The 25505-nt window shown below is 48.7% G+C and overlaps 1 protein-coding gene across 1 annotated transcript in view; it reads left to right on the top strand.

Annotated features, from left to right (window-relative positions):
* Nucleotides 1-1355: 1355 nt before the first annotated feature.
* Nucleotides 1356-25505, top strand: part of KANK4 (KN motif and ankyrin repeat domains 4) — a 97477-nt gene continuing 73327 nt past the window's right edge. The window contains exon 1 of the mRNA XM_075539960.1: nucleotides 1356-1488. The gene's annotated coding sequence lies outside the window, so the exon portion shown is untranslated. The remainder of the gene's footprint in view (nucleotides 1489-25505) is intronic.

Raw genomic sequence — 25505 nt, 5'->3', positions numbered from 1 at the left:
GTCCCAATGGGCATTTGGAGATGCGGTCTTAGCTCCACTCTAGGCCTCCCATGCCTGTTTGTCCTCATCTCTAAAACGGGCAGGGCCAGTTCCTTTCTCATGGGGCTTCTGTGCCCCGCGCCTGGCACCGAGTGAGCTGGCCATTCATGGGTAGTGATTAAAATGCAAATATTTTGAAGCCATAAACAGCCTCTGTGGGTGGTAGAAGTATGGAATGAAAGACTTAGGATTCTTGCGTGTGGGGGGGGGCACAGGAATGAAGGGAAGAATGACAAAGAAAGGAAAAACCAGTAGATTTAGGAGGGATAAATAAATATTCTTACTCCATTTGCCTGACCCCCACCCCCCTTTCTCCTTCCCGGCACTGCAGGAGCCCTGGTGGCCTAGTGGTGAGGAGTTGGGCGGCTAACCACAGGGAAAGAAGTTTGAATCCACCAGAAGCCCTGCGGGAGAAACACGAGGTTCTCTACTCCTGTAAAGAGTGGGTTGAAAAGGGGGAACTGATTACAAGGATCTGCATGTGACCTCCTCCCTGGGGGACGGACAACAGAAAAGGGGGTGAAGGGAGACATCGGACAGGGCAAGATATGACAAAAAAAACGATCTATAAATTATCAAGGGCTCCTGAGGGAGGGGGAGCGGGGAGGGAGGGGAAAAAAGAGGACCTGATGCAAAGAGCTTAAGTGGAGAGCAAATGCTTTGAAAATGATGAGGGCAAAGAAAGTACAGATGTGCTTTATACAATTGATGTATATATGGATTGTGATACGAGTTGTATGAGCCCCTAATAAAATCTTTGAAGGAAAAAAAAAAGAGTTACAGTGTCAGAAACCCACAGGGACAGTTCTACCCTGTCCTGTCAGGTCGCTATGAGTCTGAATCCACTCGATGGCAGTGAGCGTTAGACTCCCCCACAGCCACCCCACCGGCGATTAGGAAACCCCACTGCCAGTGCCCTTCAGAACCCGTGGACAGGCCTTGCTTTGTCTGCCGAGTCTCCCCACCCATAAAACGAAGTGCCCCGTAGATAGAGATGAACTGAGATGCATGGTCGTGAACGCACTTGGGATATCAGACCAGTAACGACATCCTAGAGTTTCTTGGTCTCTGGTTAAAAGTTTTTCTTCCAAACTCAGTCCAAGGGCTTTTTGCGTTGATCAAGGCTAAGACCCTCCCCTCGGTTTCGAAATTCTGCCCCTTCCTACACGCCGCGTCAGGAATCTCGCCGCCCCCCTCCGGCCCCCCCAGGCGAAGGCGGGGACTCGGCGGCCCGGCTGGCAGCGGGAGAGGCCCGGCCCAGCAGCGCCCGTCGCGCCCCGCCAGTCCCGCATCCGCGCGCGCCGCCGAGGGTGTGCCCCGCGCAGCGTGCGCCCCGCGCGCAAACCCAGCCCGCCGGCCCCGGGTGCCGCGAAGGCGCGCGCGCCGGACTGGGACTGGCTCCCGGCCGCTCCTCGCCCCGACCGCGCGCGACCCCCGCAGCTCCCCAAGGTAAGCGGCTGTGCGCCCCTCGCGCGGGCCAGTGCGGTGGCTGAGGCGTCCCAGCACCGTGCTCTGGGCGGCCCGAGTCTCGGAACCGGTGCGCGGCCACTATGCTCTCGCCTGCGCCGCCCGCCTAGCCCCCCTCCCTGGCTGCGCGTCCCCAGTTCCCCTGAAGGCAGAGCTGCCGTGGCGACCGCCCGGGCTGACCTGGCGCCCCTGCTCGGGACCCCCGGGGAGAGCGGCGGCCGATCCTGGATCCTGCGCGGGCTGCCCAAAGGTGGGAGTCGCGCCCCTTTCTGCCCGACTCGGTTCCCTGCGCCTCAATTCTGGGGCGGGCGGAGACCCGCCGGAGCGGGAGGCGCGTTGTCCTTGCGGCTCTGGCGCTGCAGCCCCCGTCCAGCTTTTGCTAGCCGCGCGCTGCGGTCCGGCAAGCAGCTCGCGGTATTGGGGGCATCCAGCCGCTAGACCCAGAAGTGTCTGCCATCACCCTCGCAGTCTCCCTCGCTTCATCACACCCGGCCCTCCATCCCGACCCTGACACCTTTTGGCCTCTGGCTGAACTTTCCCAGGTTCTCCGAGGGCCGCGACCTTGGGTGGAGGCAGTGGAGTCTCGCAGGCTGGGTGCACAGGAAGCGAGGGTGCACAGGAAGCGAGTCCAGCTTGCATGCCACCGGGCAGAACCTTCTCATTCTTCTCCCCTAAGGTCAAACCTTTGACCCCACGTACTTTCTTTCTGCAGAGTGGCCAGTTAATTAGTATGGGAGGTGGAAAGTGGGGTAGCATGTCCCTAGACCTGGTTTGAATCAGCTTTTGCCAGGTTGCCAGGGGCACGTTAAATTCCACAGTGCTCTGGGGTGCAGGGAGCCCTGGCAGAGGAGTGGTTATGTGTTGGGCTGCAGGCTGCAAGGTCAGCAGTTTGAAAGCGCCAGCCAGCTCCACGGAGAAAGACAGGCTTTCTCCTCCCATCAAGGGTTACAGTCTTGGAAACTCACAGGGGCAGTTCTTCCCTGACCTGTCGACTCGGCTGGGAGTCAGAATTGACTGATGACAGTGAGTTTGTTTTTGTTTTGGGAAAGGGTGCAGGCCTGGAGATGGAGGAGGAGGCATTTTCCTGAAGAGAAGAGGTTCAGTCTCTCCTGTGGTAACTTTCTGAGGCCTAGCCAAAGCCTTATTGACGAGTTGTGGGTAGGGGATGGTCACAGGGAGAGCAGTGACCAAGTTGAAGGGAGTCAACATCTTTAATTAAACACAATTCCTAGAGATTTGCCTGAGTAAATGAGGGCATCAACATGGAGACGTAGATCTGCTCCTGAAACGGAGACAGAGGCTGCCCCTCACGTCCAGCCAGCCCTCTGGCCCACGTCTAAAACTCCACTCCTCTGGACCAGAATGTGGGCGAGGGGCAGTGATTTGGGGGGTGGGAGAGGGGACTGGCTCAAGTCAGACCGGCCTTTTCATTCAACCCACAGATACCCAGATGGACAGAAATGAACAAAATTGGCGCTCTCTGGCCTCGTGGAGCTTGTAGTCCAGTAGGACTCAAGACCAACCTGACTCATTCGCTCAGATTAACACAGCATTATGCATAGCGCTAGGTTGTTAGCAAGAAAAGCACAAGGGATCTGAGGCTGTGATAGATCCAATAGGTACTCAGTCTGACGGCTGAATGGAATTAACTAAGAGGATCTCTCTGGTGGCATAGTGGTTACTCGTGGGTCTGCTAACCACAAGGTCATCGGTTTGAAACCAGCAGCTGCTCCATGGGAGAAAGATGGGATTTGCTAATCCTGAAAAGAGTTAGAGCCTTTGAGACTCACAAGGGATCACGGCATCAGAATTGACTAGACGGCAGTGAAGACGGTTTGGTTTTTGGAGGTCAGGGGGGCAGCCTGTGAGAGGACTCTGAGGTAACAGCAGAGCCCATCAGAAGAAGGGAAAATGTTTGTTTGCGGACTGCTGACTAGAGCCCCAACTGGTCAGGGCCCTGGTATACAGGGCCCCTTAGTCCTGGGTCATTAGCGCTCTCTCTGTCACAAGAATGGGCAGCTGGAGTCTCCACGTGATGGTGCAGGGACAGGGAAATACTAATAGACAGCATGCCCTTCTTCTCTGGAGGAGCCCTGGTAGTGGAGTGGGTTATGCATTAGCTTGCTAACCCCAAGGCCAACAGTTTGAACCCACCAGCTGCTCCATGGGAGAAAAATGAGGCTTTCTACTGTAAAGCATTACAGTTGCAGAAACTAGGATCACTATGAGTTGGAAATGGCTGCATGGCAATGAGGTTTTTAATAAAAAACACCTTAGGCCCTGCATCTTGTGCCCACAGCTTGTGCCCATTCACAGTGCCAAGAGGCAGCTGCGCTTGTCCCTCCTGCTGTCCACTGAGCTCACATACTGGGCATGGTGACTCACTGAGACCATTTAACTAAGAAAAAACTCCTTGCCTACTTTGTAATGATATTCCTGCACTCACTCAAACACACAGTCTTCACTTGGCTCCCGACTCAGCAGCCAGCCCTCTAGGACAGGGTAGAACTCTGGGTTTCCAAGGCAGCAATGCTTCCAGGAGTAGAAAGCTCCCCTTTCTCCCTTGGATCGGCTGGTGGTATTAAACTGCTGACCTTGTGATATTCTTTAGGGTGGCATAGAAGGAGTTTTCTTCTTTTTAGTCATTTTATTAGGGGCTCTTATAGCTCTTATTCACAATCCATCCATACAAGCACATTTGTACATATATTACCATCATCATTTTCAAAACATTTTCTTTCTACTTCAACCCTTGGTTTCAGCTCACTTTTATCCCCTCCTTCACCTTCCCTCCCTCATGAAGCCTTAATAATTTATAATTCACCCACTTTTATGTTGTTTGTCCCCCTGAGGGGGGGTTGGTTATATGTCACTCATTGGCTCATTGTAATCAGTTCCTCCTTTCTCCCCTCACTTTCCTCTTACCCTCCTGGTATTGCTACTCTCATTCTTGGTCCTGAGGGATTTATCTGTCCTGGATTTCCTGTGTTTCCAGCTCTTTTCTGTACCAGTGTACATGTTATGGCTTAGCTGGATTTGTAAGGTAGAACTGGGGTCATGATAGTGGGGTGGGGTGAAGCATTAAAGAACTAGAGGAAAGTTGTATGTTTCATCGGTGGTATACTGCACTGACTGGCTCATCTCTTCCTTGTGACCCTTCTGTAAGGGGGTGTCCCATTGTCTGCAGATGGTCTTTGGGTCTCCACGCCACCCTCCCCCTCATTCACTTCGGTATAATTTTTTTATTCTGGGTCTTTGATGCCTTATACCTGATCCCATTGACACCTCCCAATCACTCAGGCTGCTGTGCTTCTATGTGGGCTTTGTTGTTTCTCAGCTAGATGATCGCTTGTTTATATTCATGCCTTTAAGACCCCAGATACTGTATCTTTTGATAGCCCGGGACCATCAGTTTTCTTCACCACATTTACTTATGCGCCCGCTTTGTCTTCAGCGATTGTGTCGGGAAGGTGAGCGTTGTGTTATTAGAACAAAGTGTTGTGTTATTAGAACAAAGTGTTCTTGCGTTGAGGGAATACCTGAGTGGAGGCCCAATATCCATCTGCTCCCTTAATACTTAATATATAAGTTTATGCACCTAGATCTATTTCCCTATCATTATATATAAGTATATTTACATATGTACATGTCTGCATTTAGGCCTCTATAAAGGTCCTTTGCCTCCTAGTTCTTTCCTCTATTTCCTTTCTTGTTTCACTGTCATATTTGACCTTCATTCAGGTTTCAGTAATTCCTCTTGGCTACTTTGCCATTGATCAAGCCCCATCAGACATCCTATGCCCTCAGAAGGGACTTCACTTTTTAAATCATTTTTATTGGGGGCTGGTACTACTCTTATCACATTCCATCCATCCATCCATCCATCCATCCATCCATCCATTGTATCAAGCACATTTGTCCATTTGTTGCCATCATCATTTTCAAAACATTTTCTTTCTACTTGAACCCTTGGTATCAGCTCCTCATTTTTCCTTTCCCCTCCACCCTCCCTCCTCATGAACCCTTGATAATTTATAAATTATTATTTTTTAATGTCTTACACTGATCAGTGTCTCCCTGCACCCACTTTTCTGTTGCCCATCCCCCAGGGAGAGGCTTATATGTAGATCATTTTGATCGGTTCCTCCCTTCCTGGTATTGCTATTATTAATATCGGTCCTGAGGGATTTATCTGTCCTGGAGTCCCTGTGTTTCCAGCTCTTATCTGTACCCATGTACATGCTCTGGTCTAGCCAGATTTATAAGGTAGAGTTGGGGTCATGATAGTGGGGGGGGGATATGGAGAAACATGAAAGAAATAGAGGAAAGTTGTATGTTTCAACAGAAGGTATTTTCTAACCTGAGCCCCGACTTCCTTTGCAGCCTCACATGTGCTACACCTCTGCTACCCTTCCAGCCCCGCCCCCATCCATCCTCTGCAATCCACACATCTTCTTCACACACTCCACTTGCAGCAGTTCTGAGCGTGCACTCCACCAGTGCACATGCTCCTCTAAATACTACTCCTGCTTGTTCACCCAGTGCATGTACACGTAGCCTTCAACTTCAGCGTTGACCATACCGAGTTTCCCCAGAAGGCCTTTCCTAACCAGGCAGTCACACGTGGCCTTGGCTTTGTTTCCTGAACATGCTTCTATAACCCTGAGCCTCTTAAAGTGGGCATTTTCTGCTCATCCTTGTGTCTCATATGCACAACCATACCCATTTCTGTTATGTTGACTCTGAATCATAGCGACCCTGTGGGACATGGAACTACCCCACAGGGTTTCCAAAACACAGGGTTTCCAAGACCATCCCTCTTTCTGGAAGCAGACTGTTACAGCTTTCTCCCATGGAGTGGCTGGGAGGTTCACACTACCGACCTTTCGATTAGCAGGTGAGCCCTTAAGCATGGTGCCCCCAGGACTCCTGTCAAGTCCCGTCAGGACTCCTTGATGGTGTCAGCAAGTGCTTCTTAGAACCACATAGATCAGAACTTCCCAACTTTTTTAAAAATGGGAGTAGGAGTATCATATATTACTTTGAAAGTCTTTTAAAAAAATCATTTTATTAGGGGCTCATACAACTCTTATCACAATCCATACATACATCAGTTGTGTATTTGTACATTCGTTGCTCTCATCATTCTCAAAACATTTGTTCTCCACTTAAGCCTTTGGCATCAGCTCCTCATTTTTTCCCCTCCCTCCCCTCTCGCCCCTCCCTCATGAACCCTTGATAATTTATAAATTAATATTTTGTCATATCTTACACTGCCTGATATCTCCCTTCACCTACTTTCCTCTTGTCCATCTCCACAGAGAGGAGGTTATATGTAGATCCCTGTAATCGGTTCCCCCTTTCTACCCCAGCCTCCCTCCTCATCGCTTTGAAATTCTGTTGACAATGATGGGCAAACTCTTAAATGCCTATAACCGGAAACATCTTGCACGAAATGTCACACAATTCAAACACCCCCCCAGCCCCACCCCATTGGCCCTGTTCTGGAACTTTGGACTTTAATTTTGCAGGAAACTGAGACCAGTGAGGTGAAGTGATCTGCCCAAGTACCCCCAGCTATTTAAGAGCATGGACCCAGGCCTCTGACACCCAGTCCAGGGCTCCGTCTGGACTGCTTCTCTTAGTCCAGTGGCCTCCTTTTGTCCCTGGCACTGGTGAAAGGCCGATGCTCATGACTGGGAGATGTATATCTCGGTTTTGCTTCAGTTCAACAGCAGCCTGAGGTGTGACAGGGAGAAAAATCTGATTATGGGCTGAGTTGACAATTAGGAAGACAGATGGACCATCTCCTTGGCCTGCTCCCCACCCCTTGCCTGCACTGTTGTTACATCTGTTTTCACCAGAGGAGAGTCGCTCATGCTTCACAGTTATCTCCTGTGGGTGGCCTGGGAGATGTTCTGGATGGAATCATTGAGACCCGGGCCCAGCTCTTGGCCTTGTCAATGGCTTCTTCCAAGAGTGGACTGAGAGGAGAATGGAGCCCGTGGCCATGCTTTCTAGCCTCCTGCTTTCTGCAACAAGACACCTACTGCAGGGAATATCATTCCTATCTGCAAGGTAGGTTCTTCGTTCAGTCAGTAATTCGCTTATCTATCATCCAAGTGACACTGGATCTGTGCTCAGTGCCCGGCCTTGTGCTGACTCCCGCTTCTGAGGTACGGTCCCGGCGTGCGCTCTGTAGGAGAAGGGGAAGATCCGTGTTACATTTCACTCAGTCTGTACTTGGGGGTAGCCCAGTAGGGGACGACATTTAGGACTTTTTACTGCTGTGATGGTTGGTGCTCACTTGTAAAACTGCCGCCAATTATGCCCCCTCTGGGGGACTCAGTGCCCTTGCCTGTCACACAGCTGTCTCTTGCTGGTCTCTAGGTTGTTGTGTGGGTACAGGTCTGATCACCGTTGAGATGACCTGTTTGCTAAATTGCATATGGGAAGCAAGAACAGTCCAACCTGGTAGTGCACACGATGATTAAGTGAGCCCAAAGCTGGCCCAGTTCATCCTTGCATTGACCCTAGAGGTATTTCTATCGTAATCCTGAGTTCATAGATGAGGAATTGAGGCTGAGAGAGGTTAAGTGACTTGCCCGAGGTAATGCAGCAATATAACTGGGTTTTGATGGAGCTGCCTCTGGAGACCAAACCGCTAACCGCTCTTTGCTTTTTTGGTATGAAGCGTTTGTCGGAAGAGACACTGGTTTGGAGGCCTGGGATCCTGGGATTGGACACTGGATCTCTTGCTAATGAGCTGAGGGATGTACAGCTGGATCCTAACTTCTCTGCACTTCAGATGTCAACTTTAAACTCCCAGACCCAGAGTTTGGACTAAGAGCCTTTTAATGGGCTGTTCTCTGAACAGCCTCCAGTCTACAGAGATAATATTTCAAAGTAGGATTAAAGGAAAGAGGAGGTGTTATCCTGATAAAAATAGGCCTGCCATCCTTTCCTGGATAAAATGAATGCTGCCCCAAGAATTCAACTAGATGGTTAATGTGATTTGCCGGCAGATACGGCTTGGCGGTGTCTGCGCGAGCGGGCTGAGCTTTCCCTCTCCAAGGGACAGCCGTCTGTTTTGAAAGGGAACAAACGTCTGCCTCTCTTGCCTCGGTCTGTCCTGGATCCTGCCCCTCAAATCACTTTCTGGGAGCCGAAGGCATTGTGCGAGAAAACATAAATCCCAATCCCCAGCCCTCCCCATTATTTCCTCCAAATTAAATAGGACTTATGGGCCGACTATATCCATATATTTCAATGTGGCTCTGCCTTTCCCCTTCTGTGTGGGCAGGAGCCTTTGTGTCTGTGGAGCTCCCTTTGGTGGGCATTTCTAGTTTGTCGCTCTGACATCAAGTGACAAGGAGACAGAAAACATGGGATGGGGGGAGAACGCGTTCCACACGAAGATCAGAGACCCGTCGTCGTTCTGCGCGCACAGGCCCGGCGGCCCAGGACGCTGGCGCTCCAAATCCATCTTGATTTTCATGAGGCACCAGGCTGAGTGTTTCCAGGTGCTGCGCTCACGGGCCACTCCTGATGCCCCTCCCTCTGCTCCCTTGGAAAAGGAAGCTGTCGCCTTCTGGCGGAAGGATTTAAAAGAGGGGAATGTGGGATTGGGTGGTAGCTGAGTATAAATTCAGTGTGGCAGGCTCCAACTTTATTAGGTACAATGTTCAGTGTGTGTGTGTGTGTGTGTGTTTGTTGTGTGTGTGTGTGTGTGTGTTTGTGTGTGTGTGTGTTTGTGTGTTTGTGTGTGTTTGTGTGTGTGTGTGTGTGCATGCACTCATGCTTTGGGTATTCTCTCAGTCGTGTCTGAATATCTGCAGAGATTCTGCTCATGTACTATTTGCTTTGTGTGTCTTTAAATAAAGACACATGCAAGGGCTTCCTTCCTCTGCCCTCCAAAAAGGGGAGGGGGGCTGAACAGGGGCAGGCTGCTGCGGGGAGAGAAAGAAACTGGCTCTCGCTAGCCTGTCAGCCTGAACACAATCCTCACAGCGGTTGACCCTCCATTTCTGCGTGTGTGAAACAGTGCTGAGGACGTGGCTGTGCCAGCGGCTTTCCAGTCACTTCTGATGGAGTAGAACTGTTCTCCAAGGAGCTGCGGTGGTTGTTTTCTCAAGTAAATCCCCACATCTCCCTGATAAGGTGACTCATCGGATCATACGAACTGCTGACCCCAGTCAGGCCTCTCATTGACCCATTGCCATGGCATTCATTGGGCCTCCTCATGATTCAGGGGCCCATCACTCACTGCCATCTAGTCGATGCCGATGCCGGACTCCATGGGACAGAGTGGAACTGGCTCCGCAAGTTTCCGTGACTGTCACTCTTTATGTGCGTAGAAAGAAAGCTTCATCTTCCTCCCAAGGAGGGGCTGGTGGATTCCAACTGCAGACCTCGTGGGTCACAGCCCAACACATAACCACCATGCCACCAGGGCTCCCTGTGAAACTCCACAGGGGTTCCAAAGCGGTCATCTAGACGGAAGCCGACTCACGTCATTCTCTCAAGCAGCGGGCAGTGGATTTGAAACACCAACCTTTCAGTTACCAGCCTTAGAGTTGGCAGCGGAGTGCTTAACCATTGCATCACTACCGCTCCTTCCACTATGGACATAAGAAAAACCAAATCAAGCCCACCTCCTCTGAGTCTATTCTGACACCTGGTCAGATCATCTGGGCCTTCCCGGACTATAAAACCCAAGGGGAGCAGACAGCCTTGTATTTCTCTTTTCTTCTTTTTTCAGTTTTCTTTTGGCACATAATCCACACATCATCCATTTCAATCGTTCACCTATGTCAAAAAGAATTGTACAGTCATTACCACAATTTCAGAACACCCCCTATGATTAAACCACCTTTAAAATGAGTTTTGTAACCACATCAATTCTAGTAATCCCTCCCCGTCCTGCTTTCGTTGTTTCCTCCCCAGATCCCCTCACCTCCCATCCCCCTCACTCCTGAATCCCCTGAAAATCCTGCATCAGTTATTATCCCCATGCGCCCACACCTTCTGTGTGTCATAAACTGGTAAACCCTCAACCCAACAAAACCAATAAAGAACAAAAGCAAAATGAAGTGGTAAGGGCAAAACAGTAATATAAAGATCAAAATGCCAACAATGAGCAAGAAAGAGAAGAACTCAGTCACTACTGAAAAAGCCAGGGAAGGAGTTTGGGTCATGGAACAAGCAAGAGAGCCTTGCACCTGGAACAAATTCGGGTTGGGTCTGGAGGGAGGTCAACTGACCAAAGACCAAGGTCGATCAGTCTGATCAGGATTACAGTGCTCTATGTTTGATAATAAGATAAGGTGTTCTAGACCTTTGCCTGTGGCTAGCGGGGATCCGCCAGTGGCTTAACCCGCCTATGAAGATACTCTGCAGATGGGTTTCGGGCACACACTGTCCTCCACAGCCTTCCACAGATTGGGTGCTCACAGCCTTGTACTTCTTCCCCGAAGCTGCTCATTGGTTTGAACTGCAGCCAGATGCTTGTGCCATGGTGCCCCAGCGCTCTTTCGTACGGCGTAGGGGCCTTCTAAAACAAAACAGAGCAGTAGTGGTCCCGTCGTAGAACCTCCCCTTCCCAAGAAGGAGACTCAGGTTTGATTCCTAGCCAGTGCACCTCATGCGCGGCCGTGTACCTGCCGTGCTCGGTCATCACAATGTCCTTCCTGTTGCTGTGCTGTCGAATAGGTTTCAGTGGAGCTTCCACACTCAGACTAACTGGGAAGAAAGGCCTGGTGACTTACTTCTGAAAATCAGTCAACGAAAAGCCTATCGATCACACTGGCCCCATCTCATGGAGTGCGGGTCACTACGAATTGGGGCCGACTCAATGGCAGCTAAAAACAACGATAGGGAAACCGAGTCCCGTAAGCCAGGACCACTGCCATCTTGGTGAAGTCGGGCATCTGAGAGTGTGGCGGGCAGCCACGGTTCTTCACGACGATGCAGGACTTGTAAGAGCCATCAGCCCAACTCAGCAGCTGCCTCTGCGCCCCTTTATCCTGCTCTGCCTTGAGTGGGTCTCTTAGGTGACTTCCCAGGAAGGAACGCAGTCTGAGCCTGGTTCTCTGGGAGCCGAGGCTTTCTCTCCACGTCCTGCGGTGGCTGGGTTTCTGGTCAGCTGGACGATGGAACGTAAGGCAGGGAGAGGACAATCATGGTACTGTATCTGCAAAATCTTACCCGGGGACGACCGGCCGCGTTCTTGGAGAGCTTGAAAGAGGGACAATTTATTAGCCGGCAACTCAGAGGAACTAGCATTCCGAAAGATCTGGGTCCCGAATGTCCGGTGGGCGTAGCTCTTTATACGTTATCTTCATGAGCAAGTCCTCAGAAGAGAGCGAGGCCACAGCAGCAGAAGAGGCAGGATCTCTAGTGCAGATAAGGCCCTTAGAGGAGGGAGGGGGCTGGGGAATGGGTGTCTTCCAGGAACGAGGAAGTACATAGGGTGAGGCAGTGCTTTGGGTTTCTTTTCCAAAGGTTGAAACTCCCTATTAGGATTTTCCTTGCAGTACCAATTTCGGCCCGTTCGGGCTGTGGATAGACAGCGGGTCTCTCCATCCAAGAAGAGGATCGAGGGGAGCGGGGGCACAGGAATACACCCAGTACCGAGCTTGCTAGTTGCAGGTGAGCTGACCCTGATGAATGGCGACCCCGAGCGTGCTGAGTGGACCTGCTCCAGGGGGGTTTCCACTGTGACCTTTCAGGAACCAGGTCACCAGGCTTTATTGGTGAGGGGCTTCCAGTTGGGTGGGAGCTACTACATTTTCGCCTAGTGCTTAACTGGGTGCAAATACTTACTAGCATTCTAAAGCTCCTGCGGGGGATTCTTAACTTGGGGTCCACAGTCATAGGGATGTATGTATAACATCTGGAGGAACCCGTGACTTTGGATGGGAGAAATTATGGCATCCCTATTCTGCATTTCCCTCGATTATACATGTAGACAGCCAGGCCCAGCATGTTCAGTGCCTGTGACTCGATCAGCAGCAGCAAGCACAGGTAATTTCATATCACATTTCAGCTGTGACAGCTTGAAATCTTATCTCCACCCCTGGAAGTCTTGAAATTCCAGTAATGAGTTTACCTGCTGCTGGAGCTTATGATGTTATGCCTTCATAAGGAAGCATGATACATAGTATCTTACACGTTTGTTTTTCTAGACTTTCATAATTATATTTCCACCTAATAGACTTCCTTTGTCATCAAGCAATGCAGTGTTTTTATGCATTTTAAATATTTTATGCGTTGGTTTTTATACATTGGCTGCCAAAGTTGGCCATTGCATTAAAGTTAAGATCTCTTGATAAGATCACATTCCCCAATTCCGCGCCCTCCCTCCTCCTAACCTTCATTTACCCATCCACCTCTGCCCAACCAGTGGAAGACATTCTGGAGTGGAAGTAAATTCCATTTCATAGTCTGCCAGATTTGCAGCAGCACATCATTTGCGGTTTGGGAAGGAGACTTGGATGCGTATCTGGAGGTTAGTTTACGAATTGCAGGGACTTGTGGGCAGCTTGTTAGATCATTCTTATCCAGCCACAAACCCACTAGCCCTGTGCTGATAGTCTGCCTGGTCCCAGATGAAACATGGACACTTAATGGACACTTCCGGTCTCCAGAGGTGAAGGCATTGATGTGGGGTGATTGATGACCCACTTGATCAAATGCAAAGTAGCATCGTGGGAAAGGAGGGGAACCGCTTTGAAGTGGGTTCTGAATGGAGGCAGCGGCAAGGAGGCGGCCTCCTGAGCTGGGAGTGCAGAGGATGTGGTGGGGCAGGCCAGCCGGTGACTTTGAGAGGAAAGCCCACAGAGAGGAGAGTCGCTGGAGCTGGAGCAGCATTGGATTAGTGGCTGGTCTTCAGCTCGCACTGAATGCTTAACAAGGGCCAAGACACTGTGCCACGCCTCTGAATGATGGTGACCATTGACTCTTTTCCAGCATCCTGTATGCCCTAGGCTGTATCTTTCCCATTTTATTGGTGAGTAAAGTGAGACTGTAAGATGTTAAATATGTGCTGTAGGTCAGAGGTAGCAAGCCGTGGAGCCACGATTTCAGCCCGCCATGGCTGGTTGATTCCAGAGCGTGATGCTCTTAAAGAACATAAAGGCAACCATAAAATTAGAAACTACTGCCATCGAGGCGACTAACTCATAGCGATCGTCTAGGGCACAATAGAGCTTCCTCTTTGGATTTCTGAGGGTGTACATCTTTTGAAGAGGAGAAAGCCGTATCTCTCTCTTGAAGAACAAGCAGCAACTGGTGGATTCGAACTGTTGACTTTGGGATTGGCAGTTTAACTATACCATCAGGGCTCCATGGAACTCACAGAAGGGAATATTTGAAAGAACTCTGGCTGCCATTTTGTTTGGGGTCGGAAGTACTTCCTGTTCTAGCAGGAACCCACAGCCAGGGGAGGGTACGTGTGAAGAGCAGAAGCTAGGAAGGCAGGCAGACGGGCTTTAATGCTGAGATCGTGCTGCGCCTCAGTCTTTTGAGCCGTGAAATGGAGAGACTAATAACTCCTTCCTAAATCTCTCACGAATGCTTCAGCCTCAAATCAGAAACTGTTCTCGTAGCCCGTGTGCCACTATTTTCCCCTTCCTCCTTGTTGTGGGGTTGATCCCAACTCAACGACTCTACGGGACAGAGGAGAAAACGGCCCATAGGGTTTCCAAGGCTGGGAATTCCTTCAAAAGCTGAGCGCCACCGTTTTCTCCTGTGGGGTCGCTGGTGAGTCTGGTTAGCGGCTGGGCTCTTTAAGCACTGTGTTTCCAGGGCCCCTCACTTTCCTCTTCACTGGGTGAAATCCTCCCCATCGTCTGAGATTGCCCCAGAAGGGTTTTCCTGATTCTTGCAAACTTGGCCTCACCTGCGTTAAAACCCATTCTTTTTACCTGTGCTTGGGCATCTCGGCTGGGGACATGGCCATCTCTGCTCTCTCTCCACATCCCCAGTGTCCAGCGTTGCGTCTGGTGTCGCGGTCTCGATAAGTGGCTGTCTAGTGTTCAAGGTGGAGGAGACTCCCCCGTTGTCTTATTGATGAGAACTCTGAGGACCAGAGCGCAGGTGGCAGGCCCTGAGTTGCCCAGGGAGTGAATGAGATGGAATAAGAACTCCAGGCCTGTTGCCCCAGAATACTGCACCACCGTGACCCTAAAGGATGAGAGTGTGTCGTCCACACTGTGAAACCAGAAAACCCCACACTAATGATGGATTCCTATTCCTGGTGGCTCCGGGTGGGTCACAGGAGAACTGCCCTGTGGGGTTTTAAGGCTGTGACTCTCTTGGAAACTGCCCAGCATTATTTCTGAGGCACCTTTTGGTTGGAGTTTAAATTCTGAGTGCTAAGTTTGCTTACGGATAACAGGGAGAGCCCAACATTCATTTGTGAGTCTCTGTGTGGACTAAGCCTCCATTGAATTCCTTCTGGCCATTTACTGGCAAGAGGAACAGCCTTGCCTCCAGGTAGAGTACATTAGAAAATTCATTACTACCACGTTCTTAGCCAGCCACAAAAGGGTGCCTTAGACCTTGGGGACTTGTGTGGGTGTGTCCTTTATGGAACTTTGGGGTTCTGGAGTCATATAGTCCGGAGTCTCATTCTGACTGCCTTGGGCAGAGAGCCTTGGTCCAGCTCTTTGGAGAGCATAACGTACATCTTCCCATCACGGTCCCCTTCCTGATTCTGTAGCCTCACCTGTAACTGTGATGCATTGATGGACTGCCAGTCATGCTCTTGTGACAGCTTCCTGTGCTGGCTCGTGTCTTAGTCAAGCCGCCAGCTCTCTGTAAACCCTGGGCCGCCATTACGACTTTGCGTTGATGGCCCCTACAAATGGATGAGGTGGCTTTGTCTTGTCTTTGTCCCTCTTAAGACCTAATAAATGCTCCCCTTAAGTTACATTTGAGATTTGCAGTCTTGTTTGTCCTCAAAATATCAGTAGCCCAGTGCTTAACCATCGGTGCTACAGTTAAAGAGGGCCGATATTTCAGAGCCAGGGCTCCTGCTCTGAGCACCTGAATCCAGGTGGCTTTCTCTCCCCACTCTGGTCCCTCCTCCCAGGGCTGGCTTCTCAGGACCCTGGCTGATTCCCCCTCACTTGACTCAGCACCGTGCCAGCTGCTGAATGGAGCCCTGGGTTAAGCCTGTGGGTGGCTACCTTCAGGGTGATGATTTGTGGTGCCCAAAGGCTCCTGCCCTGCAGAGCTGTGTACCGGCTAGAGCAGAGCCCTGGGAGATCCCACCTCAGAGACATCCCTTGGGCTCTCTCTGTGCTCTTGTCCACATGCAGATACGTTCCCTGAGGGCCACCTGTTAATCCACTACTGTGACCCTGCAGTGCACTGGGCCCTGGTTAATTCATTCCACCCACTTACCCCTCCATTTCCTGACCTGTAAAATGGGAATATTGAGAAATTGCCAAAGTGTAAAATGAGAAAAGGCGCATGATGCACTTGGACTTAATAAGTAGTTAATAAAGTTAGCTTCCCCCCCTTCTTTTTTCTCAAGTCAATATAGGATTATGTGGGTCACTCCCGGCAGTGGGAGCCCTAGGATTTATGTAAGGAGCCCTGGTGATGTTAATCTCAAGGTCTGTACTTTTAAACTGGCAGCCTCTCCATGGGATCTAGATGAGGTTTTCTGCTCCAGGAAAGAGTCTCAGAAACCCATGGGGACAGTTCTACCTTGTTCCTAGGGTTGCCATGAATTGGAATCAACTTGATGGCAGCGAGTTTTGTTTTCATAAATATATTGTGATCATTTTCATCTGAAGTTTCATCTTCTTTATGTATAATTATAAAATGGTTTGGGACTCCATTGTCTTGCCTTCAGGGTGGGTTAGAAGATCCTCCCCTCCTGGCTCATTGGTGATTTACTGATGCTTACAGATGCCAGGCCTGTCCAAGGAGCTCTCTGAGAGACAGATGCTCTTCAGCGAACCACTGAAGTAGGAATGGAAAGCCTGGGGAACCTGGGAGAAGGGTTCTGGGTGAGACTCAAAAGGAGAAACCAAAAAATGCACCTCACCTCCATCGAGTCCATTCCAACATATAGTGGCCCTGTAGTCCAGGACGGAACTTCCCCTGTGGGTTTCTGTGACTGTCACTCTTAATGAGAGTAGAAAGACTCATCTTTCTCCCATGGAGGAGCTGGTGGTTGTAAACTATTGACCTTGCAGTTAGCAGCTGAACCACCATTCTACCAGAACATGGAGGGAAAAGATGGCAGAGAAAGGGGGAGTGAGGGGGCTCTGCCCTTCCCTGCAGCTGTTTTGACGGGACTGGGCATGAGGAGTCCTGGGCATCCTGGAAGCATGTGGATGGACAGGGTGGACTACAGGCCTTTGGCCAGTATTCTGCATTTGAAGCATGTTCTTTGAGGCCCTGTCTCTTGATCTCCCCTCCCTGGGACAGTGAAGGGCACCGAGTAGCCCTTAATTTTCTGGGTTTGGAAGGCTATTATAATTGCATAACCCTTGGAGGTGCCACCTGGGTTTTTAAGAGCATCACTCAGGTTAGATGCCCTGCGGGTTCACCTGGGCCAGGGAGGAGGTCCAGGAGCAGGAGCACCTTGGCCCAGCAATCAGCAGAGTACCACCCTTCTAGGGTTTTCTGGTAGAGGGTACATCCCTCCCCCGTGTCCTGACTCAGAGAAGGAACGTTTTCTGACCAGACAGCTGCCCTGGGCAATGGGAATTACTGCCAGCCTTCCCTGCCCCCGCTGCCAGCTGTGAGCTTCTGCGGCATGCTTTCCTGCCAGCCCCTAGGGAAGGTTCATGCACACCATCATCCATCATAGCTGAAGTTACCCTTCCAAAGCAAAGCCTGAAATGCAGAAAATCACTTTCCCCTCGGCCTAGACACCCAGGAGCAAAAAGCAGAGGTGGATGTTCCTTGAGGCCCTGCAGCCAAGTGATACTTGCCACCTGCTGCCCTACCAGTGAGGGGGGAGGGGGTGGGGAGGCATCTGGAGCCATTCCCCATTTTCCACTTTCATCCTGGGGCACACAAAGCCAGCATCCCCCAAAAGCAGAAGTAGGGCTTGGAGCCGTGCATTGCATTGCACGTCCTATTTCTTGAGTACTGGTGATTGGTTACTCTCTCTTTTCTTTCCTTCCTGCCTTCTTCCTTCCCTTCCATCTAATAAATACCAACCAACCATCGACTGGGGGCCGTGTACAGTGCTCGACAAGGAATTTACAAACCAACAGGGGAGTCGGATAATCAAAATAGGTCATTATAAGACTGTGCTAGGCGTTTTATAGGGCGCTGTGGGAGCCTGGGCGAGAAAGACTGGGCTTTCAACTCCTATCAATAATTACAGTCTCGGAAACCCACAGGGGGTCTCTGAGTCATCAGTGACTCCATGGCAGTGAGTTTGGTTTCAGTTTGGTGGGAGCAGTCACAATCCCGACCTGTGTGTGTGTGTGTGTGTGTGTGTGTGTGTGTGTTGTCTCAGGTAAACCTACCTTGAAGGTAAAGTAGGAGTTACCAGATGAAGGAAGATTCCAGGTAGAAGGAGCAGAGGGAAGGAAGGCAATGAGTTAGGCAATAATTCCCACGGATCAGAAAGCTCTAGCTCGGCGGTTCTCAACCTGTGGGTCGCGACCCCTTTGTGGGTTGAACGACCCTTTCACAGGGGTCACCTAAGACCATCAGTAAACACATATTTCCAAGACAACACTCCTCTATCCATCTCCAAGCGGGTCCGCTCACATGCAGATACGCCCACATATGAGTACCCAGTGTGAAGACCATGCTACACCATGCTTCATGACAAAATTTCATTTATTGGTCATTAGAAATAAATATTTCACAATCTATAATTACATATTGCTTTGTGATGAATCACTATGCTTTAATTATGTTCAATTTATAACCATCCAGCATATCAGATGTTTACATTACCATTCATAACAGTAGCAAAATTACAGTGATGAAATAGCAACAGAAACAATGTTATGGTTGGGGGTCACCACCACATGAGGAAGTGTATGAAAGGGTCACGGCATGCGGAAGTTGAAAACCGCTGCTCTGGACGATCACTGACTCGCTGAGTTTGGTTTCCTCTCCTGTGCAATGAGGAGGATGGTGCCCAGGTAGTAAGTGGCCTTTCCTTTTTATGATCCACCAGAGATATTTAAATATGCAAAGATAACTACGGTGAGGGGTCAAACAGGAGAGGGCCAGAGAGGCAACTTTTTGAAGAGCAGGGACTTAAAGAAGGGATACCTTCCGCTGAGGTGAACTTAGAGGATTAGGACGAGTTGGAGAAGAGTGCGCTTTCCGTGGGTCCTGGAAAGATGAGACAAGGAAGAGCATCCCACAGGCTCAGAGGTGTGAAGTCTCCCTGTGGGAGTCACCTAAGCTGGTGTCAACGGAAGCATTGAGAGTGTACGGGTGGAGTCTAGACTGTCAATCTGGAGAGAGCCAATGAGACCTCTGTGTGGGCACGGCCTTCTACTGAGAATTCTGGGAAATCTGGTACTTCCTTCTGGGAGGTGGAAGACACATGGACGCAACCAGACTGCGGAAGCTAGAGAAACCAGAGAGACCCCTGCCAGCACTGAGATGCTTACAACGCCATTGGACCCAAAAACTTTCTACCCACTGGCTTCTGATTGTCCTGCATTTGACTTCATTGCATGTGTTTCATGAGTCTGAAGAAGACTTTATAGATTGGTATCGGACCTAAGGGCTAATATCAGATTTATGGCCTTAGACTGGACTGGGTTGGGATGTTTTCTCAGTGCTCAATTCCTCTTGTATCTAAACCTCTTCCTTCTGTACATGTGCGTGTTTGTGAATTTGTGTCTCTCGTCTACCCAGAGGAGGTAGAGGGAAAAGGAAGTTAGAAGGTGGGTGGAGAGAACCTTCAGGGCCGCACATGGTGGCATTGGGGCTTTGACTCGTACAGTGTTCCAAATAAGAAAGCAGCACATCATTCAGTTGTCCACATTTAAAACTGAGATTTGACATGACTCTGCGTTCCTTGCTTCTCTTGACAAAAAAGAAAAGACCAGAAGGTCTGCCAACACCGGGTCTTGATTCAGCCTGCAAATGGCTGACCTTGTCTGGAGGTGAGGCGTAACTCTCCCTGAGCCAAGCACAGCGGCTGTGAGCCGGCTTGAAATCCCCACACCATTTTCCAGTTAACACATTGTGCTCAGAAAGCTCCTAATAAAATGCTAATGCATTACAAGGGAGGAGAAAGAAAATTCTGGACAGTGAGCATTGTAAACCCTGTATCAGAGTAGAGAATTTGTACCCTTCAGGCATGAATTGGAGGAGCTGTTAGCTGGGGAAAATGCTTGGTGGCTTGGAAAAAATGTTCTAGAAAGAGGAGCGTTGGGGCAGAAGAGCTAAAAAGATGGCCATGACAGGGCCCTTTGGCCTGTCGAGCTGAGACGTGGTGTCCATTCCCTCTAAGGGAAGCACACTCAAATACCCTCCTTTCACGAATACTCATGGGGCTGCATCTTCGCTTCTTAGTGCCGCTGTTAGAGGAATGCCACAAGTGGGCGATTTTGAAGGAGAGAAATGTATTTTCTCAGTTTGAAGAGCTGGACGTCTAAACCCAGGATACCCGCTCCAGGGGAAGGCTCTTTCTCTGTTGGCTCTGGGGGTTAATTGTCTCAACTTCCCTAGAAAAATGAACACCCCATACCCCACCCACACATCCCCAAATCTTGGTTCTTTGTTGATCTACACTGGACATCTGTCTTTCCCCATCTATGCTTGCTCCTCTTGGACCAGTCTGCTCTTGATAGCTCAAGTCCTTAGGTTTTGAAGACTTTCCCACGCTGATTTGGCCTTGTTAACACAACAAAGAAAACCTCATTCTTAAATGGGATTACACCCACAGGACCCCAACATGTACTCCGGATAGGGCATAGTTCAATACATAACACAAAATAAATTTTTACTATCTTAGTTTGCTAAGCCTATATGCTTAAAAATCAATTATTGAAGGACAAGGTGGAATTTCTGTGTCTGTGAGTATTTATAAGGAAACTAATGAAAAAGAATTGTTTTTCACTTTTTGAATAATTTTTGTGAGGCATGCTTTATGATTAGAGAAGCCCAAATACAGTCCTAGTAAGAAGAAATTCAATGGAAAACCATTTACAAAGTTATACCAGTAAATTGTAATATAAAAGCATATAAAAAAGAAGATACTAAAGTGTTGCGATGGTGAGGCCTTTGGGGGCAGTATGGAGTGCATTGTTCTAGCCTTGGTTCTATCCCTGCATGTTATATAGGTATATATCTGTGTTGCGCTGGGTTTCCCAGAGAAGCGAGGCAGTGATGCTTATATATGTGTGTGTGTATATATGTGTGTGTATGTGTGTGTGTGTGTGTGTGTATGTATGAAGAGATTTCTGCCTAGAATTGATTGACACTTAGAAATGAGTAAGTCTAGTCTGGTTCAAGTGGTCAGATGGTAAGTGGAGATTTCTCCTGACTCCTGTAGATGCAGAGACTGAAGACCTAGGGAGGAGGGAGACCACAGGCTTGTCCATTCACCATGTCCAGTGAATCCAAGGCTGATGGCCCACTGATAGCTCCAGAGTTGCTTGCCTCATATTAGATCTCATCATGACATTGAATACATTGTGTTAGATCGCGTCATGGAGGGTTACTGCCAAACTGCTGACAGCCCTGGTCCAGCCAAGCTGACACAAAACCTGACTGTCAAAGTATACCCTTATAGTGTTCTAAATATCTTTTGATATGTTCTGGAATAGAAATTGAATATATGGTTTATATTTTTCATGCTGGTTCTGGAATGTTCTTCTCTTAATGCTCTATCTTGAAGGTATCAACCCAAAATCAAAGCCCATTATATTTCACGTGATTCTGACTCATAGTAACCCAGTGGACAGAATGCCCCATAGGATTTCCATACAGTTTATTTCCAAGATTTTTCAGCAGTGTAGACAGAGACCCACCAAACCCCATTCACTGCTCCCCTGAGACCTTAGTAACCAATAATTTCTTTCTGTCTCTGTGTGTGTGCCTATTGAAGATTTTTTATAGAAGTGCGACCAAACAGTATGTGCCTTTGTGGGTCTGGCTTATTGGACTCAGCCTGACATTTTCGTAGCACATATCAGGACTTCATTTCTAAAGAATGTGCTTTGTATCCTGGCTGTGCTCCTCTGGGCTGTAGTTCCTTCCTGTCCCGAATTCGGGCAATAATCCCTTCCTTCGAAGGTTGGAATGAGGATTGGATGAAGCGCACCTCTGTCCACACAGCTGGTTGTGTATCGGACGACCAGTGTTCGCGTTGCTTCCCTAAAACCCACACAGAGACCTTTCTTACATCTTCCATTCTTTGGATTCTTCATTCTCCACCCTTGACTGCGGCTGGGGGTGGAGGAATGGGGAGGATGGTGGTGAATCTGGGATGAATATAACTTCTCCAACTGGAACTCTCAATCGCTCTTCAGTGCCAAGGAACATGACAATCTCAAGCAGATGCATTCGTATTTTGTTTAGGACACTTTCCCTGGGATCGCTCTTATTTATTCAGCTGCCCGAGAAGTCTTGAAGCCAGGTATGTGTTTTCTCTGACAGGAAGCCTCTGGCTTGTGCTGGTTCGTTCAGGGATGGCCACCTGCCAGTGAGGAAAGTCAGTGTAAAGGTGAGCCATGGCCTATCTCTGCAAATCACGTCTTCCTGCTCCCTGCTTTTCCCTTCCCAAGTCTTCCTCCTCTACTTGTCCTTTACTAGAATCTAATATTCCCATTTACTTTGTCTAACACTTTAACGAAACAGTCTTACTTTAGTTATGGTGTTGAATCCTACCCAACTTTGTAGATCGCTGGTGTAATGGGCTACACGTTCGGCTGCTAACCGTAAGGTCAGCGGTTGGAAACCACCGGCCTCTTTGCAGGAGAAAGGTCTACCATACAGGTTCCTGGAAACGCACAGGGGCAATTCTGTGATGCTCTACAAGGTTGCTATGAGTAGAATCTACTTGATGGCAACAGGTTTGCTTGTAGAGTTTTGAGATACTCGTTGCTGTCTAGTTCTGAGTCCTGGGCTATGTGTTTTGGAGTAGCACTGCTTTTTCTTTTTTAACAATCATTTTATTGGGGGGGGGCGGTTCTTAAAGCTCTTATCACAATCCATCCATCAATCTACTGTGTCAAGCACATTTGCACATATGTTGCCATCACCATTTTTGAACATTTTCTACTTAAGCCCTTGGTATCAGCTCCTCATTTTCTTCCCTCCCTCATGAACCCTTGATAATTTATTTTTTAAAAAATCATGTTGTACACAGACCACTGTCTCCCTTCACCCACTTTTCTGTTGTTTGTTCCCCGGGGGTGTGGGTTGTTATACATTGATCATTGTGATTGGTTCCCCTTTTCTACCCCCACCCATCCCCCTCCTTCCTGGTATTGCTCCTCTCATTATTGGTCCTGAGGGGTTTATCTATCTTGGATTCCCTGTGTTGCGACCTCTTATCTGTATCCATGTACATGCTCTGGTCTAGCTGGATTTGTAAGGTAGAATTGGGATCGTGATAGTGGGAGGGGAGGAAGCATTAAAGAACTAGAGGAAAGTTGTATGTTCAATCAGTGCTGTACTGCACCCTGACTGGCTCGTCTTTTCCTTGTGACCCTTCTGTGAGGGGATGTCCAGGTGTGGAGTAGAATAGTTTTTTTTTTTAATTTTAACAATTTATTAGGGGCTCATACAATTCTTATCACAGTTCATACATATACATACATCAATTGTATAAAGCACATCTGTACAGTCTTTGCCCTAATCATTTTTTCTCCTCTTTTCTTTGGAGTAGAATAGTTTCAAAGGTCTTTCAACACTGCGGCCTTTGGGAGTTGGTCAGCAGGCTTGACTTCTGAAACACCACTGGGTGAGTTTGATATGTCACCCTTTTGACCAGCAGTCTTGTGCTTAAAACCATTGATACCACTCAGGCAATCCTCTGCAGACGGGCCGTATTTTTAGGTGACCATTGAAGTAGTGGAGGCCCAGCGCAGTTGTGATGTGCCTTGCCCTCCCCAGCCCAAACCAGACACATCTGAATTAGGATCTGGAGTTCCTGGATCATAATCCAATGCTGGTCTTGGTGTGTTGTGTTGTCTTTCTTTTATTTATTTACTTTAATATTTATTTTACTGTTGTTGAGAAATATACACAACAAAAGATGCCAATTCGATAATTTCTACATGTACAATTTATTGTCATGTATTACATTCTGTGACCTCTCATCCTCTTCTGAGTTGCTCCTTTCCCATTGGCTTAACCTCACTGCCCCAGGATTCCTGTCTAATCTTTGAGTTGCCACTGTCAGTTTGATCCATTTAGCTAGATCCCGAAAGAGCACAATAGCAGACAGTCTTTATTAGCTCAGCTAAACTATTGGGTGGTGTTAAGAAGCCGGGGGTGGGGTGGGGTGGGTATTTTTGGTTTCAAGTTCAAAGATGATTTTAGGGCAATCGGTTCAAAAACTCTGGATTCCACGAACATTTGAAAGCCTGCTCTGCATTTCCCTGCTTTGGATTAGGATTCTTCTGCAGACTGACTGAACTGCTCAGTGACAGTAGTTGAGCACTATCTAGATCTTTGGGTCTTTGGTGAAAAGTGGTCAGTGTTTTGGAAGGCAGTTATCAAAGAGTCCGTATTCTTTTTCTCTCCCGGACCGTCCATCTTCCTCTGTTGATGCAAGTGATTACAGATCAGCCGCTGAGCCTTGAATGATTGCTCACAAGCTTCTAAGACCCGCATGGTGAGGCCTTGCTCAATTGTTGAGAGGCAGCTGTTGAGATGGATGGTCACGTGCAGTTGCATATAGGCGTCATCGGCTCCATGCCGACCAGTTGAGAAAGAGGCTCTTTGGAATACTGTGAGGTTTTCGGCTTAGTGTGCCGGGCACAGATAGGGGGAGAGACCTGAAGGCAGTGGACGTGGCACATAGGAGTAGGGGGTTGGGAAGTAGCCTAGTGCAGAGCTAGGGCACTGCATAGAGGATGGTGGAGTAGGAGTGGCCACAGGGCTAGCCTGGTGGCACCACTGGTGGATTTGCGAGCTTCCTCGGTGCCTAGTCTCATGAGGATGATTGGCCCTTTCCATGTCCCCAGTGATACACTCTAAAGCCTTTCAATACTACATAGATGATACTTTTCCCAGATAATCTCTCTGAACACCCAGCCAATAAATCAAATTTACTGATTCCATATCCCAACCTCTCAGGGAGAAGTTGAGATAAATATTTGGAAACACTCATTTGCTTAATCAATCATACTAGTAGAATACAAGTGGAATTTTTTTTCAAAGCTATGTTTTTAAATTTTTTTTACAAAACAACTTTATCACCTTCAAAGTACTCTTCATGATATTTAATCCATTTATCAAATCTGTGATTTCATTATGGGAAACATTTTTCAAACTATCTGGATAGTTGACAGCACCTCCCCCTTTTTTTGTCTTCACCATTTCTACGTTGTCAAATCTCTGTCCTTTCATGTCCCTCCTTATTTTCAGAAACTAAAAGAAGTCACATGGAGAGAGGCCAGGTGAGGCAAGAGAGGCATGCTGGGTTGTTTTGCCAAAAATTGGCACACTGGGATGGCTGCGTGAGCAGGTGCATTATCGTGGTGGCAAAACCAGTGTCCCGTCTGCCACAAATCAGGCCTTTTTTCGGTCGCACACTGTTATGCAATCCTTTCAGAAGCTCTAAATAGAAAGCTTGATTGACAGTCTGACCCGGTGGAAGTGCACTAGGAGTCGACATTTTCACCCATTGGAGAAACTGATGGACATTCAAAACAAGGTTTGTCATCAATTGACATTTCACCTTTTTTGAAATGAGACAACCACTCGTACACTTACGTTTTTCCCATAGCGTTGTCCTTGTAAGCTGTGTTCAACATCACAGCTGTTTCCGCAGCATTTTTCCGGAGCAGGAAACAAAATTTCACAGCCACATG

Source organism: Tenrec ecaudatus, chromosome 1 (genome assembly GCF_050624435.1).
Source record: "Tenrec ecaudatus isolate mTenEca1 chromosome 1, mTenEca1.hap1, whole genome shotgun sequence".
Classification (NCBI taxonomy): domain Eukaryota; kingdom Metazoa; phylum Chordata; class Mammalia; order Afrosoricida; family Tenrecidae; genus Tenrec; species Tenrec ecaudatus.
This window is presented reverse-complemented; position numbering and strand designations above follow the sequence as displayed.